The sequence below is a fragment of the Rattus rattus genome, chromosome 5 (genome assembly GCF_011064425.1).
Source record: "Rattus rattus isolate New Zealand chromosome 5, Rrattus_CSIRO_v1, whole genome shotgun sequence".
In the NCBI taxonomy this organism is placed as follows: Eukaryota; Metazoa; Chordata; class Mammalia; order Rodentia; family Muridae; genus Rattus; species Rattus rattus.
Window position 1 is genome coordinate 35776776 of NC_046158.1, and position 16557 is coordinate 35793332.

A 16557-nucleotide genomic window follows, 5' to 3' on the forward strand; every position below is an offset into this window, starting at 1 on the left:
TGACCAAAAATCCTTAATGGATAGATTTGATATATAATAGGATTTAAGGTATTTGTCATGAATTTCCTCTTACTGACTCTCATTCTTTGCTCCTTTTCATATCTACTAAGCTGAGTTTTGGATCAATGACTCCTGACCTTATCTATTCTTCTAGCTGTTGAGCTTCAGCTTTGCCAAGGGAACCTGACTTGGACTCTTGTTGGGGTTTCATTCTTTGGGCTCTCCCTCATAGAAATTTCTTGTTACAGCACTAGCTTTGCGGCAGGGAGCCCGAAGCACACAAAACCACAATCTTCCTTTGATATAGAATGTGAACATCTCATCTCCAGGTCAAGTTCAACTCCAGGTGGTCATTTGTATCAATAGAAGGCAAATTATCTCCTGGAAAAATGAATGGGCATAAAGAATGGTTGGCTAGTAAAACATTTTTGGGAACCTTTTTTTCTTTTTCATATCTATTTAATCATTTTTTGTGAGATTAAATGTGGAGAAATGTCATCAGATACCAAAGAAAAAGGAGAAGAGGCAAAGAAGAAAAAAGGAACTTACTCAGAAACACACAAATAAGAAGTGATTGATTGTGTAATAAGTATTTAATTTTCAAAAATACCAACCATAATTTTCAATAACCTGGTGAATTGATAAAATAATGTGTCAGTTTTGGTTTCTTTGTTTTCTGTTGCTATGATAAACAATGTGTCCACAGACAACCCATGAAGAAAGGATATATTACATCCTACAGGTTAGTCTAACTTTGAGAGAAATCAAGATAGGAAATCAAGGGGGGCAGAAATTTGGAGCAGAAACCAAGCATAGTCACTACCAACTGATTGGCTCTTTGGCTTTCTTATACAGCTTAGAATTTATTAGCTAGAGATGGTACCATCCATGATGGCCTTCAACTAGCAGTCAAGAAACTGCCCCCAAAAATGTGCCACAAGGCATCCTCAGTAAGCAATCCCCCAAATGACATTTTCCCAGATATCTCAAGTTGATAACTGAAACCAAATGTAAATGTATCTTTTCATTGGATAATTTTTATTTATATTTCAAATGTTATCCCCTTTCTCCATTTCTCATCCATTAAACCCCCATCCCATCCCTCCCTCCCCCTTCTTCTAGGAGGGTGTTCTCCCACCCAGCCACCCACCCCTTCCTGCCTCCCTGACCTGACATTCCCCTACTCTGGGGTGAGGGTGGGGAATCCAAACTTGTCAGGACCAAGGGCTTCTCCTTCCACTGATGTCCAACAAGGCCATCCTCTGCTACACATGTAGCTGGAGCCATGTGTACTCTTTGAATGGTGATTTAGTCCCTGGGAGCTCTGGTTGGTTGGTATTGTTGATCTTATGGGGTTCCAAACCCTTCAGCTCCTTCAATCCTTTCTCTAACTCCTCCAATGGGGACTGCAAGCATCCGCCTCCATATTTGTCAGGCTCTGTATCTTTGATTTGCCAGACTCAATTGTCATCTCTGAGGCTTACGGCTGAGTAAGTTCACCCTTTCTAGCTCTTTCTGAACTCTGGCTGGCTGGTTCAATTCAGCTATTCTAGCTCAAACTCCTCGACAAACTGAATGATTCAAACTAGCTTCTCTCAGCTTCTACAGAAGCTTGTCCTCAAACTAACTCTAGTAGTAGTCTGGTCTAATCTTCTGTCTCCTCCTCATTTTCCGGCTCATTCTGTCTTTACCTGTCTGGCTCATTCTCTCTGCAACTTGTCTCTGGAAAACTCTCCTGGTAAAAACTGCATCTGAACTCCATGAATTGAACTTCACTGTACTGCCTCTCTACTCACTGACTCAACCGAATTAACTGGCTAGAACGAATTCAGAGATCTAGTCAGACAAAGGCACGTTTCTGTCTCCCAGGTGCTGCTGGGATTAAATGTGTGTGCTACCACACCTGCCTGGGCCTAAGCTTTTTTTTTTTTTTTTTAACCTGAAACTGCTCTATACCAAATTGGCCTTGAACTCAGAGATTTGCTTGGCTCTGTCCTGGGATTAAAGGTGTGTCTGTATTCTAGCCAGATCACACAGACCTAGAAAGTCTTTGGTTGTGATTCCTTACCAGAACATGGGATGTTACTGGATTAAAATTCCCCTACAGCCAACAAAGAGAGTCTTTCTTGTTTCAGAAATTCTGCTGAAACTCCAATAGTGAATGTAGTCAGCTCTGAGTTAATCTATCTCACAGGGAAATAAATACTCACTATACCTACACTCAGCCTAACAAAGATTTAATAGTCATGGCTTTCATCTAGTCCACGGCATTCTTCCTGCTTCTAGAAGAGTAGAAGTGAATTGAAAAGAGATTTCAAAGGGAATTTTCAGGACCGGAAGTGGTGTGCCATTCATTTTGCTTTTCTAATCTGAAGAGAGAGAGAGAGAGAGAGAGAGAGAGAGAGAGAGAGAGAGAGAGAGAGAGAGAGAGAGAGAGAGAGAGAGAGAGAGAGAGAGAGAGAGAGAGAGAGAGGAGAGAGAGAGAGAGAGAGAGAGAGAGAGAGGAGAGAGAGAAAGAGAGAGGAAAGAGAGAAAGAGAGAGAGGAGAGATAGAGGAGAGAGAGAGAGAAAGAGCGAGAGAGAGAGAAAGAAAGAAAGAAAGAAAGAAAGAAAGAAAGAAAGAAAGAAAGAGGCAATGTTCCAACAGAAGGTTTGATAAATATCAGCTACCTTGAACGAATAGAAGTGAGCGAAGTGATATTTGTAGTCTATACTTTGTCACAAAGGTATCATGCCTTGGAGAAATTGAGAAGAATACAGGTAAACCAAGAGACTTCTATCAACATCCCGCTTGGCAACATTTTGATTGTGGTGACCCATGGGAAGTCACAGAGAGCAGGAGAGTGTGAGAGTTCAGCTGTGGCATTGGCCTGTCTGGAGCAGCAGTTGCGAATAAAAACCCTAGGTTTCCTTACGACAAGCAAGAGCCACTCATAACAGTCAGGCTTAATGACAGCCCATGAGTTCTATCCCAGGATGGTTACTTTCTGTGGGGAGGTCTCCAATATCAATGGTCACACTGGGTCAAAAAGTAAAAGGGGGTCAAGCAGAACTCACTGTACACTCACAGAATCTGGACAGGTACTAAGCAAAGTTTACCACTTTTCTAAGCCCAGGCAACAATTACATGTACTTGGCAACTCACAGAAACCATTTGCCTACAAGCTTTATGAATTCTGAACAAGCATGAATTCACACTGGGCCATAAATGATTCTCAAATGTGTATATTAAAGAATAATTCATGGTGGGTTCTGCTACATAAACAGGTTCATGCTTAACATAGTGCCTAAAATCATGTGTTGTAGCATTCTGGTACATTCTGTAGCAATCAATATTCTGTGCTTGATATAATTTTAAGGATGGAGATGTAAAAAAGAAGGAAGGAAGGATTAGAAAGCCACAAGGCAGTTTTAGCAGTGCACCAGGAGATAGACTGTGGGCTGCCAAACAGATAGTTAAGTCTTAATTGGCATTCTGAAAACGGGCATCAAGGAAGCCTCCATCCTGGCAATGTTCCTGTGGGAGCGGTCTGTCATAGATAAAAGGCAAAGTCTCAGGAGAAGAAGCCGCCACCACCACCTACCTTCCGATAGCAAAAAAACTGTGCTTAGCCAGGGTCAATTGAAACACTACACTTACTGGCTAACTGTGAATTTTCCTCTTTTGAAGGTAGCCCTCTTGATTTAATAAAATGCGTCTGCTGAATAAATGAAAAGACCATCCAAATCTGACATTTTGCACAAAAGCTAAAAAGCAGGACTGCTGAGTCTAAAGAGATATTTAGTCGGAAAACAGGTAAAGACCAGATGTACGTTGTTTAGGAGAGGTGGAAAGATTTTTACCTCAAGCGATTTAACCACATGGTAAAACTCTTTCTTTACAAACCACATGCCTTGCCTTCCCAAACGTTCAAAATCCACAATTCCTTTCCCAGACACAATTCTGCCAAGTTTAGATCATCCTCGGATGTCACAGCTTTGGCTTTTTAAGCTGATTTGCTCACAAAAAGCCAATCATATCTTCTAAAAAATGTTTTGTTTGAACTAGTATGAATTTCCTTTGAAAAAGAAAAAAGAATGCCATGAAGAAGATCACCAAACAATCTTAGAATTCACTAGAGATCCAAATAGTTTGGGAAATGATTAAGGAATACAAAATATGGCCTAGATGAGAGTTCTTCTTTTTAACTTAGCTCAGGATGTATCCTTTGAAACTCCGTATAGGGATATCCCTGCTCATCTTTGTAGACACAGAAAGTGGGCTTTTGCTTCTGTAGACTGAATTTCGAAAAGCGTTTTACTATGTCTTCTCAATTTCTTTTCTCATGTCCTCAGGTCTACTGTACCTACAGCAGATTGCCAGTCAGTCAAAAGATGCTTATGTTTCCTAAGTCCTGGAAATCGCTTTTAAAACATTTCAAAAGTTGAATAAAAGTAATACCAACCAAGGTTTTAACTAACAAGAGAGTGTGTTAGACTGATGTCCTCAGTCCAAGGTCCACTCTGGCATCTCTTGCTGCGTTTCTCACTTGGGCTGGTGAGGATGTGTAGTAGGTTAAGTGAGGCCCAACTGCTAAAGAACAGACAGGATTTGGCTGTAGAGACGACAGAATGGGATATCCCTAGGCTTTCTCTTTTTCCCAAGATCAGACAAGGGAAATTACCGGTATGGGTAGTCAGAACAGGCAACTCTCAATTCAGATCGTTTACAACTAATGGATGGTTGGGTTTCTACTGGCATGTCCAAATGAGAAAGGAAAACAGCAAAAAATAAAAATAAAACCTTTGCATCTGTGCGGTACCACCTACAACTGCCTACAGATCTCCATGACGCAAATTGAGAATAGAGTGCGTGTGTGGCTAGGCAGAGGGGGCTGGGGCTCGGAATGAGAATCCGATTGGCAGCAACACATGTTAGTGGGCTGAAGGGCTTCTGCCTGATAAACAACATTTGGGTTCACCACAGGAGGACTTGGAAAGAAAAGCTGCTCGTGAGGAGCCACAGACCCTTGGGAAGCAAGCTCAAGGAGAGCAAAATAGAACTCCGTCATCTACTGATGGTGACTTTACCAGGGTGAGGCTCGGCTGGTCGTTGGTCTCTTGGACACAGTTAAAAAAAGGAGCAAAACTCACTTCTTCAATAATCATCTTTATACTGGAAGGATTGCGCGGGGGCATCAAAAGCAACTCTAAAAAAAATGTAAACTTGGGAGACTTTTGAAGACACTCAAGATAGTATTTCTCCACAGGTTCATCTGGATTGAAACCAATTCCATGCTGACGTGTGGAGGTTTATTTCTGTCCTACACTGTGTGTTGCACATTCAGATACACTGTGGATTTATTAAATTAACCTCTTAAACAGCAATCCTGGTAAACTGAATTATAATTCTAATAATTTGTCCAAGGATTACTGTGTATGAAATCTCATTTTCCGAAATACAGTGCATGCGTATTGTGGGTCCTCCTCAATTCCTGCAGCCTTTTCTTGGCTTGATGTACTATCTGACTCTCCAAGACCATTTTGAAAGGAGGAGTGAATCTCAACAAGACTATGTCAATCCCCCAAAGCCAAAGAACTTCCAGCCTGTCCACAATGTGCAACGTTTATGAGCAATTTGTGGATGTCCTTTATGAAATTAAATCTTCCCTCTACTCAGAGTTTGGTGAGACCTTTGATTAAGAATAGGAATTAGGGGTTGGGGATTTAGCTCAGTGGTAGAGCGGCAAGGCCCTGGGTTCGGTCCCCAGCTCCGAAAAAAAGAAAAAAAAAAAGAATAGGAATTAAATTCTAGCATAGGCTTCTCTGCATGTTGAGATGACCACAGATTATCTTTTCTTTGCTGGTTTGTAAAAATTACCAACTTTTAAAAACATACTAAATTGATTTTCATTCCAAGAAAAAAAAAAACCTAATAATTATTGATATGGCTTCTTTTGTTGTCATTGTTGTTGTTGTTGTTTTTGGTTTTTTCCATCTTTATTAAATTGGATATTTCTTATTTACATTTCAAATGTTATTCTCTTTCCCGGTTCCCGGGGCCAACATCCCCCTAACCCCTCCCCTCCCCTTCTATATGGGTGTCCCCATCCCCATCCTCCCCCAATTACTGCCCCCCCAAACAATCCCGTTCACTGGGGGTTCAGTCTTGGCAGGACCAAGGGCTTCCCCTTCCACTGGTGCTCTTACTAGGCTACTCATTGCTACCTATGAGGTTGGAGCCCAGGGTCAGTCCATGGATAGTCTTTGGGGAGTGTCTTAGTCCCTGGAAGCTCTGCTTGTTTGGCATTGTTGTTCATATGGGATCTCAAGCCCTTTCAGCTCTTTCAGTCCTTTCTCTGATTCCTTCAATGGGGTTCCGTTCTCAGATCAGTGGTTTGCTTAATATGGCTTCTTTATGAACAATAGTATGTTCAGTTTGCTAACAATCATGCAGTGGGTAAGATGTTTAGTTAATCATCAACTGCACTGTTGTTGAAAGTGGACCCATGAGATTACATCATCCAGCGATGTCATTTTCTTACTTATATTCATGTTTTGCATTTTTAGGAGTAGTTCAATATCATTTGAATGTTCAACCTTATTCTCTGTCTTTGCTCACAATACTGTATTTTTTTTCCTTGAAGAGCCTGAAACCATGATATTTAAACATATTAATATTGCCTATCTCTACCTTAATCTTCACACTTATTTCTCTTTATTTACCTGCTTTAGGAACAATTTTCAGTCTGTTTCTTTCGACCATCAGGTAGTGTGCATTTTTGATCTCTATGTGGTAATTCCTCTCGCATTTGTTTTGTTTTATTGTTGAGAAATGTTTTCAATATCCTGGGGGTTTTGTTCTTCCATATGAAGTTGAGAATTGCTCTTTCTAACTCTGTGAAGAGTTGAATTGAAATTTTGATGGGGATTACATTGAATCTATAGATTGCTTTTGCTATGGTGTCCATTTTTACTATGATAATCCTACTGATCCATGAGCATAGGACTTCTTTCCATTTTCTGAGGTCTTCTTTGATTTCTTTCTTCAGTCAGTTCTTGTCATATAGTTCTTTCACTTGCTTGGTTAGAGCTACACCAAGATAAATTATATTATTTGTGACTATTGTGAAGGATATTGTTTCCCTAATTTCTTTCTCAGCCCGTTTATTCTTTGTTAGAGAAAGGCTAATGATTTGTATGAGTTAATTTTATATCCAGCCGCTTTACTGAAATTGTTTATCAGTTGTAGGAGTTTTCTATTAGAATATTTGGAGTTACTTATGTATAATATCATATCACCCACAAATACCTTGATACCTTGATACCTTGACTTCTTCCTTTCCAATTTGTATCCTTTTGACAACCTTTTGTTGTCTAATTGCTCTGGCTAGAACTTCAAGTACTACATTTAATAAATAGGGAGGGAGTGGGCACCCTTGTCCAGTCTCTGATTTTAGTAGGATTGCTTGAAATGTCTCTCCATTTAATTTGATGTTAGCTGTTGATTTGCTGCATATTGCTTAGATTATGTTTAGCTATGTACCTTGTATTCCTGATCCCTCCGAGACTTTTAACATTGAGGGGTTTTGTCTTTAGTTGTCTTTATCAAAGGCTTTTTCATCATCAAATGAGATGATCATGTGATTTTTTGAGTTTGTTTATAGAGTGGATTACATCGATAGATTTTCATATATTGAATCACCCTGCATCCTGGGATGAAGTCTACTTGAGCATGGTGATCATTTTGGTGTGTTCTTGGGTTTATTTTGTAAGAATTTTATCAAGTATATTTGCATTGACATTCATAAGGGAAACTGGTTTGAAGTTCTCTTTCTTTGTTGAGTCTTTGTATGGTTTAGGTATCAGAGTAACTGTGGCTTCATAGAATGAATTAGGTAGTGTTTCTTCTGTTTCTATTTTTAGAATAGTTTGAGAAGTATTGGTATTAGGTCTTCTTTGAAGATCTGATAGAATTCTGCACTAAAACCCTGGTTCTGGACCTGGGATCTTTTTGGTTGGGAGACCTTTAATGACTGCTTCTATTTCCTTAGAAGGTACAGGACTGTATGTTTATCTGAGCTTGATTTAACTTTGGTATGCGGTATCTGTCTAGAACACCATCCTTTTCATCTAGATTTTCCAGTTTCATTGAATAAAAACTTTTGTAGTAGATGCTGTCTCCATTCCCTTGGGTTTATCTATCATATTGATTTTATCAAAGAACAAGCTCTTAGTTTTGTTGATTTTTTTGTGTGTCATTCTCCTTGTTTTACTTGATTGATTTCAGCCCTAAATTTGATTATTTTCTGCCATTTATTCCTCTTGGGTGTGTTTGCTTCTCAGTTTCTATGAAGTATGTGGGCTTTCTGTAGTTTTCGTCATGAATGAGAAAGGATCGAAAAAAGTCTTCCAGGCAAATGGTTCCAAGAAAGAAGCTAGAGTAGCCAGTCTAATATACAAAAGTTATCAAAAGAGATAAGGAAAAACACTTCATACTCATCAAAGGAAAAATTCACTGAGATGAATTCTCAATTCTGAACATCAATGCACCAAATGCAAAGGCATCTAAATTTAAAAAATGAAAAAAATCACTAAAGCTCAAAACACACATTGAACTTCAACACACATTGAACTTCACACAATAATAGTGTGAGACTTCAACACCCCACTCTCACCAATGGACAGGTCATGGAAACAGAAACTAAACAAAGACACAATGAAACTTACAGAAGTTATGAACCAAAAGAATTTAACAGATACCTAAAAACAAATTTCACCCTAAACAAAACAATATACCTTCTTCTCAGCACTTCCTGATACTTTCTCCAAAACTGACTATATAATCTGTCACAAAACAAGCCTGAACAGATACAAGAACTCAGAAATAACCCTACTCAACTCATTCTATCAGATCACCATGAACTAAGGCTGGTAGAATGAGTCATGTGTTGAAGTTCAATGTGTGTTTTGAGCTTTAGTAACTTTTTTCCAGCCTTTTACTCTGAGGTAGTGTCTGTCTTTGTCACCCAAGTATGTTTCCTGTTTGCAACAAAATGCTGGGTCCTTTTTCTGTATCAAGTCTGTTAGGCTTTGTCTTTTTATTGATGAATTCAGTCCATTGACATTGAAAGATATTAAAGCCCAGTATGTAGGAAAATCAGAGATTATCACCTCTTCATAAACACTGGGGATCTGCACAGCTGCAAAGGCATCTCCTGAAGGAGGACTTAATTGATGACTACCTGAGAGACCAAGGATTGCCCACCAATTAGGAACTGCTGTTGAGAAGAGATGCTTTCTTGGGACCAATGGGATGAGGGTGGAGGGGTAGTAAAGGGAGCATATAGCAGCATTAAGATTAGCTTGCTGCAGTGTTCTCGCCTGCTTCCTGAGTCTGTGTAGTTGATTCCATTCCACCTGAACTCCAACCCCCAACGGCAGATAGGGTCAGGCATCAAGTAGTCCAGGGCACAGGCAGCACCAGTGATTGTTAGAAATAATAATATGTATGTGTGGTTCTCTTCTTTTGGATTTGCTGTAAGATGATTAATTTCTTGTTTTTTCTTGGGGATATTTTCCCTCCTTGAGTTGGAGTCTTCATTCTGGCATTCTCTGCAGGGCTAGATACTGTTTAAATTTGATTTTGTCATAAAATATCTTGGTTTTTGAGTTTGAGAATTTTGTTGGGTAGTAGCTTGGGCTGGCACTTGTGTTCTCTTAGGGTCTACATGGCATATGTTCGAGCTCTTTTGGCTTTTAGAGTCTCCGTTGAGAAATCTAGTGTAAATTCTGATAGGTCTGTCTTTATATGTTACTTGGCCTTTTCCCCTTACTGCTTTTAATATTTTTTCTTTGTTCTGTGTTTTTAGTGTTTTGATTATTATGTAATGGGAAGATTTTCATTTCTGGTCCAATCTATTTGGTGTTCTGTAGGCTTCTTGTATATTTATGGCCATCTCTTTCTTTTGATTAGGAGAGTTTTCTTTTATGATTTTGGTGAAGATATTTTCTGGCCCTTTGAATTGGGAATCTTCACACTCTTATATTTCTATAATCCTAAGGTTTGGTCTTTTCCTTCTGTCCCAAATTTCCTGGATGTTTTGGATTAGGAGTTTTTTGCACTTTGTATTTTCTTTGACTGTTGTGTCAATATCTTCTAAAGTGTCTTCTTTGTCTGAGCTTTTCTCTTCTATCTCTTGGATTCTTTTGGTGATGTTTGCATCTGTAACTCCTGATCTATTTCCTAAGTTTTGCATCTCCAAGGTTGCCTTCATTTGAGATTTCTTTACTGTTTCTATTTTCATTTTTAGATACTGGTCAGTTTTACTCAATTTCTTCACCTGTTTGATTGTGTTTTCCTGTATCTCCTTAAGAGATTCATGTGTTTCTTCTTTAAGGGCTTCTACCTGTTTACCTGTTCTCCTGTATTTCTTTAAGGGAGTTATTTATGTCCTTCTTAAAGTCATCTATCATCTTCACGAGATGTGATTTTAGGTCAGAATCTTTCTTTTCCAGGTGTGTTAGGCTATCCGGGGCTTGTTGTGGTGGGAGAATTGGGCTCTGATGGTACCAAGTGGCAGTGGTTCCTGTTGTATTTGTTCTTGTGCTTGCCTCTCACCATCGGATTATCTCTGGTGTTAACTGGCCTTGCTGTCTCTGACTGAAGCCTGTCTTTTCTTGTAGGATGGTAGATCTCTGTGAGCTGGCTTAGAGCAGGCCTTCTGGGAGGCAAACAGTGCTGTCTCCAATTAGGTAGGGGAGCCCTCCTCCTACAATTAGGTAAGGCAGGCCTCCTATGACCCTGGCTAAGGCAGATCTCTTGTGACACTGGTTATGGCAGACCTCCTGGGAGTCAAGCTGTCTCTGGGTGGGTGGGTGGGTAGGCTATAGCTCCCAATCTGCCCTGGGTAGAGTTGCAGACCAGAAGGAAAACATGTCTCCACCAGTGCAGACAGGTCATAAGTGCATTGGGTTCTGTGGGGGTCCTAGCTAGGGTAGATATAGGGGCAGGGGGCATGTCTCACCTGTGAGCTTGGTTATGACAGACGTCCTAGGAGTCAGGCTGTCTCTGGGTATGAGAGGGGGGCTGGAAGACACAATCTGTCCCTAGATTTATTTTTATTATTTGTATTTATGTGTGTGTGTGTGTGTGTGTGTGTGTGTGTGTGTGTACTTGATGGGGAGGCCACAAGATAGTGCTGGGTCCCTTGGATGTAGAAATACAATTGGTTGTGAGTTCTGGGAACTCAGCTGTGGTTCTCTGGAAGAGCAACAAGCAGTCTTCACCAGTAAGCCATCTCTCCAGTGACAGGATTTGCTTCTTCATTTTCAAATACACAGAAAATTCTGAATACCTACAAGTAACTGATTTCTTACATAACTACATTATACTCTAAAATATATATTATATACAAATATATACCATATATTCATGAGATATTTGAGACCTAAATGATAGTATAACACAACATGCCTTTTATAAACAGCATATTGTCAAAATTTTTATTCTGTAAATATTAAATGTTAGATTAGGCATGTTGAAGCAACTAATATTCATGGTTTAAATATGCTTTTTCTATTCTTTTGTTTGTCTTACTTTTATATTATTTCTTTTCTCTCATTTCATTTTACTTAAATTGATGGAGATTTTTGTGCCTAAATTTCTTCCTTGACAAGATGGCTTAGTGAAAACGGCTCCTATTGTCAACCGGATGACCTGAGTTTGATGTAGAGGGTACTTATAGTGAAAGGAGAAAACCAACTCCTATAATTTGTTCTCTGACTTTCAAACATATGTCATAGAATATGTTCACCCACACACATACATACATATATGCACACACACACACACACACAGAGAGAGAGAGAGAGAGAGAGAGAGAGAGAGAGAGGAGAGAAATGCTACTCATTTAATTTATTGTGGCAAAATGCACACTCAATAAAATGGGTAATGTGAACCACTTATCTGTGTGCAGGCTAAAAAGTCACAAATGATTTTCAGTTTCTTCAGTGGCTTGGTGGTGGCTCCTCTGGGAGGCCTGAACTCTAAAATTGGCTCCTCCAAATACTGTTTGGGACTGGGAACCTTGGCATCCTTCTTTATCTCAGCTTCCTCCTCGTTGGTAATGTCGCCACTCGGCTCGTTTATGTCAGGGCCCTTGATCCCATGCATCAGCTGTATGTGCTTCGCCAGCATCAGTCATTTTGGTGAAGGTCCACCGGGAGTCTGGGCAGTGCGAGCAGACATCAACTTGCCCGATGCCTTTGTGCTTGATGTGATTGCAGCACAGGCTGTGGGAGGAGCTGAAAGACTTGTCACACTGGCGGCAGGAGTGCTGCTTCATTTGCTTCCCATGTGAGACAGATACACATCCCTCCGTGTGAACAAGTAGTCACACTCCCAACACGTCGACCAGAGACTGACCATCTTTTTAGATTCTGTGGATTTCTTTGCAGGAGGTGGAGACTTCTTTTCCAATTTCTCTTTCCCACTCATGGACTTGGCATCCTCTTTGCTCTGGTTTTCTGAATTCTGAGTTGCAGGTTTAATGCTCAAAGGCAAGTTTGGAAGCTCTTCAGTACTTTTCAATGTTCCATATATGGTCCATCATAAGTTGCTCCTGGGCATATAAAAAAGAACAATAATCTGGACACTTGAAAACAGACACCTTCTGGTTTTCAATGTGTTGGTCAATGTGGTGATAAAGCAAGGTTTGCATGGTGAACACAGTGTGGCACGTGGAAGATTCATAGATTTTTGGTTCTCCTATCTTGATGCCAGGATGCTTTGTGTAGGTGTGGGAATATGTACTTGAGGTAGACTTAAATGCCATTGGACAGATAGGGCACTTGTAGAAGACTTCACAGTGAGAATCTTGAATGTGAGACCTCAGTGTGGCCACATCAAAGCATACAACATTGCAATGTACACATGGAAAGCCACTGGGTGTAGTGTAGACAGTTCTTGGTGATGTAGCTCTGGAAGTGCACTGACCTGCAGATGGCCCTGCACTTAAGGCAGGTGTAGGGAGATTTATGCTAATGGATTCTCTGGTGGTATGCATAGCTGCACTGGTTAGGAAGCAGCATCTGGCAGACAGTGCAAGTCTTTTGTCCACTCGTATCTGCAGCATGCCAGAAATGTGTAGCCAGGGACGTCTCATCCTGGAAGTCTTCATTACACTCCAAACATGTAAGACTGTGCTACAGAGCTTGGAGGGGGTCTTCATTAGGGGCAGAGCTGGGCTGATGGGTGTGCTTGGGGGAGCTGAGATAACTGCCCCCATTATGCCAGGCTGGACTTTCGTGACAGTGTGTGTGGCAGCTCTCACAGAGCTCTGCAGAGTGGAAGCAGTAATATTTGCTAGATGGAGAAACTATCATCTGGTTGGCTGGAACTGCTTTTAGGATTAAGTGGGAACACTGCATTACCATGCCATTCTCCTTATGCCCTTGGGAATGAGAAAGGAGACTGCACTTGTAAAAACCAAGGTTCTTTGTACATGACAGCATATTACTTTGATGCACACACTACTCCTGTCGTAGTGCTGGCTCAGGCTCTTTGCCAGGGCGAAGGAGTCTCCACACTCCAAATCTTATACCTGCACATTGGTAACATGATCCCTGCATTGGGAGGAGGATTGAGGTTTGGGATTTTCATTTTTACAACTCGCCACATAAATTGTAGGTGATTGTGGGTCTGACAACACTAGTTACTTTTAAATGTCTTAGCACCACACTGAGGGTGCCTGCTCCTAGCAACTAAGGGCTCCAAGGACAGCATCACCTGGTTAAAAGTGTAGCCTGAGTCATCCCAGATCATTGAAAGCAATCTTACAGGTCCCTCCTTTTCCACAGTGGGTAAAAGAGGCCAGGAATCTAGTAGGGAGTATGGGTATCCTTAATTCCAACTGGGAGAATAAGGAAGAAGGAACCCACAAAGGGGAGAACATGGAGCTGGTGATATTTTTCAGGTGAACTCAAAGGCTGGCTTACACAAGGAGACAGGCTAGGAACAGGCCAGCCTGTGGTCAAAGTTGAAAGTTATAGATAGACCTGCAGCTCTCTATGTCTCGACGTAGCTCTTTTGTCATGGAATTCAGCAACCATTCTGGAAACATACACTACATGAGTATCAAACACCCACATAGAAGTGGGGGGGGGAGGGCTTAGGGGGATGTTGGCCTGGAAACCGGGAAAGTAAATAACATTTGAAATGTAAATAAAAAATACCCAATTTAATAAAGATGGAGGAAAAAAAGAGTATCAAGTATTTCTCTGGCTCTTGGCAGGAACAAAAAGGCATGGTTGACTGAATCCTTTGCTGTCTATACAGTTGGTGTTTCTCGTTCTGGGTGCTACTGCCAAATGTTCTGGTGCATAGTGTCGGGATGCACAGCCTCACCACCGACCCAGCAATGAAGAAGCCTGGACTCTGCAAGTGGCCATAGATGAGCCGCCAGGCTTCTAGAGTTGTTTCAGCTCAAGGCTGCCTGTCGGGAGCACTGTCGAGGTGTTCTTCAACACATCCCTGTATAGTTCTCTAGGAAAGCTACATATTTCGGTTATTGTTTTGTGTTTTCTGTTGCATTTTTATCTTGTATTTATCTCCAGATATCCTTGGTACTTTTGTCTTCCTAAAGGAAGAAACACATTTGTGCATACAGACACTTGCATGATAGACTGTAGTCAACGTTCTGCTCCTTGAAAGGTCTGGCTGCTGTCAGGCGTGCACCCTACACCATTGTGACTGTACTCAACTCATGTCACCTGTAGATAAACGAGGAACATCTGGCCCTTGGGGGCGGGGGAGAAAAGTTACAAATGCTTACCACTCCTCCAGAAGACCTGATTTTGACTTCCAATACTCGTTCAAACAGTTCGCAACTCCTCTCAGCTCCAGCTCAAGGAGATTTAATGTTCTCTTCTGGTCTCTGCAGGTACCTGCACTCGTGTGCATGTGACTCCCCTTTCCCCAAAGCATATACCCATAAGTAAAAATAAAAGTAATTTTTAAAAGTAAAATGTATCTGTTATTGTTCAGTCATCAGCATGGACTTTCTCCAGGTGCGTCATCTTGCAAATCTTACACTCCTTTTCCACTGTACGGTAACTCCTCGGACTCCTCCCACCAGTTCGTGCTGGCAACGCCTCTGCTTTCTGTGCTATGATTTGACTATTCTGTACTTCACAACTAAGGGAAATAATATGATCCTTCTGCTTCTCGGTTGGCTTAGTTCATTTAGCTTTATGTCCTTAATGTTCCTTTGATGTTGTTGTTTTTGAATGCTTGTATGGGTGTGGTGTGGGCAGCAAATACATGTTAATGGAGATTTGGATGCAGAGCTCCACTCAGGGTTTAGTCTCAGGAACACTGTCCACTTCCTTTATGATGAGTTTCTCATTGCCTTGGAGCTTACCAGCGAGGCTAAATTGGCCAGTGAGTCCCAGCAGTCTCTGTTTCCACAGCACTGAGATCATAAGCACTACCATTACCCTGCCTAGACCATTTTTGTGAATGCTGAACCTTAACGCCAGTTCTTGTATATGTAAGGTTCTACCAATTGAAACTTCAAAAAACTCTCCTCTTTTAGAGCTAAATAATATTGTATTGTATGTCTATATCATGTGTTCCCTCTCTATGTCCCTGTTAAGGAACCATGGCTATTTCAATGTTTTAGCTGTTTCAAACAGTTGCTATAAAGGATACTCGAAAATACTACTCTGTATAGTGGTAAATATTAAAATAATGAAATGAGACACCATGCCACACTATCGCTGGCTACTCTCTGGGTCCTGCGGCCATCTTGCCACCGTGACTAGTCCCAGCAGTGACTTACCCTTTTAGTTCCCATGGAGGGTTGCTACCAAGCCAGCCCCAGGCAACAACTGCCTATCATGGCTGTCTCGCTTCTGACTCTGCTCAGTCACAATTCCGAGTAACGCAGTAAAATCAAAACTCTAGAAGCTTGGAATCCATCAGTCAGATTTATATCAATAAATTCTCACCCCACAAAAGGTCCACAAAATAAACTCAGAGACAATTGATATTGATGTAAACCACCCACCTCTATAAGACAAAGTGTCCTGAAATAATCCATCTCTTATGAGAAAATCATAGCCACCTGTGTCTATTTAAAGCCACACCGATCGCGGGCGTCCTTCTCTTCCTCCATCTCGGTGGTTCTTCTTCTCTTCCTATCTCTTCTGCCTCTCAAAAGCTCTGCGCCCGCCTTACTTTTTCACTGCCCAATCACAGGCCTTGTCTTATCTTATGCCTGCTGCCCTCATCTGCATATAGACATCAACCCACAACTCTGAATAAACCTCTGCCTGCAGGTATGCTGAGATACATGTCTCACAGTAGAACTGCTGGAGCATACAACATTTTTAAAGCCATTATTGTTTTCTGTAGCACCTACACGACTTTCACTTCTACCATAGGCATCCTAATTATTACACAAGGAAAGATATGTGCTTTTTAAAAAAGATATATGTTTATTCTATTAATTTAAAAGTTTTGCATATTTCTGTGCTCACCTCAGAAATTATTATGTTTGTTCTTCATGCATCAAG

General features: G+C 40.9%; 1 pseudogene; it reads right to left on the reverse strand.

Moving 5' to 3' along the window:
* Positions 1-11917: 11917 nt before the first annotated feature.
* On the reverse strand, positions 11918-15474 carry LOC116900815 (annotated as a pseudogene).
* Between the last annotated feature and the right edge of the window lie 1083 nt (positions 15475-16557).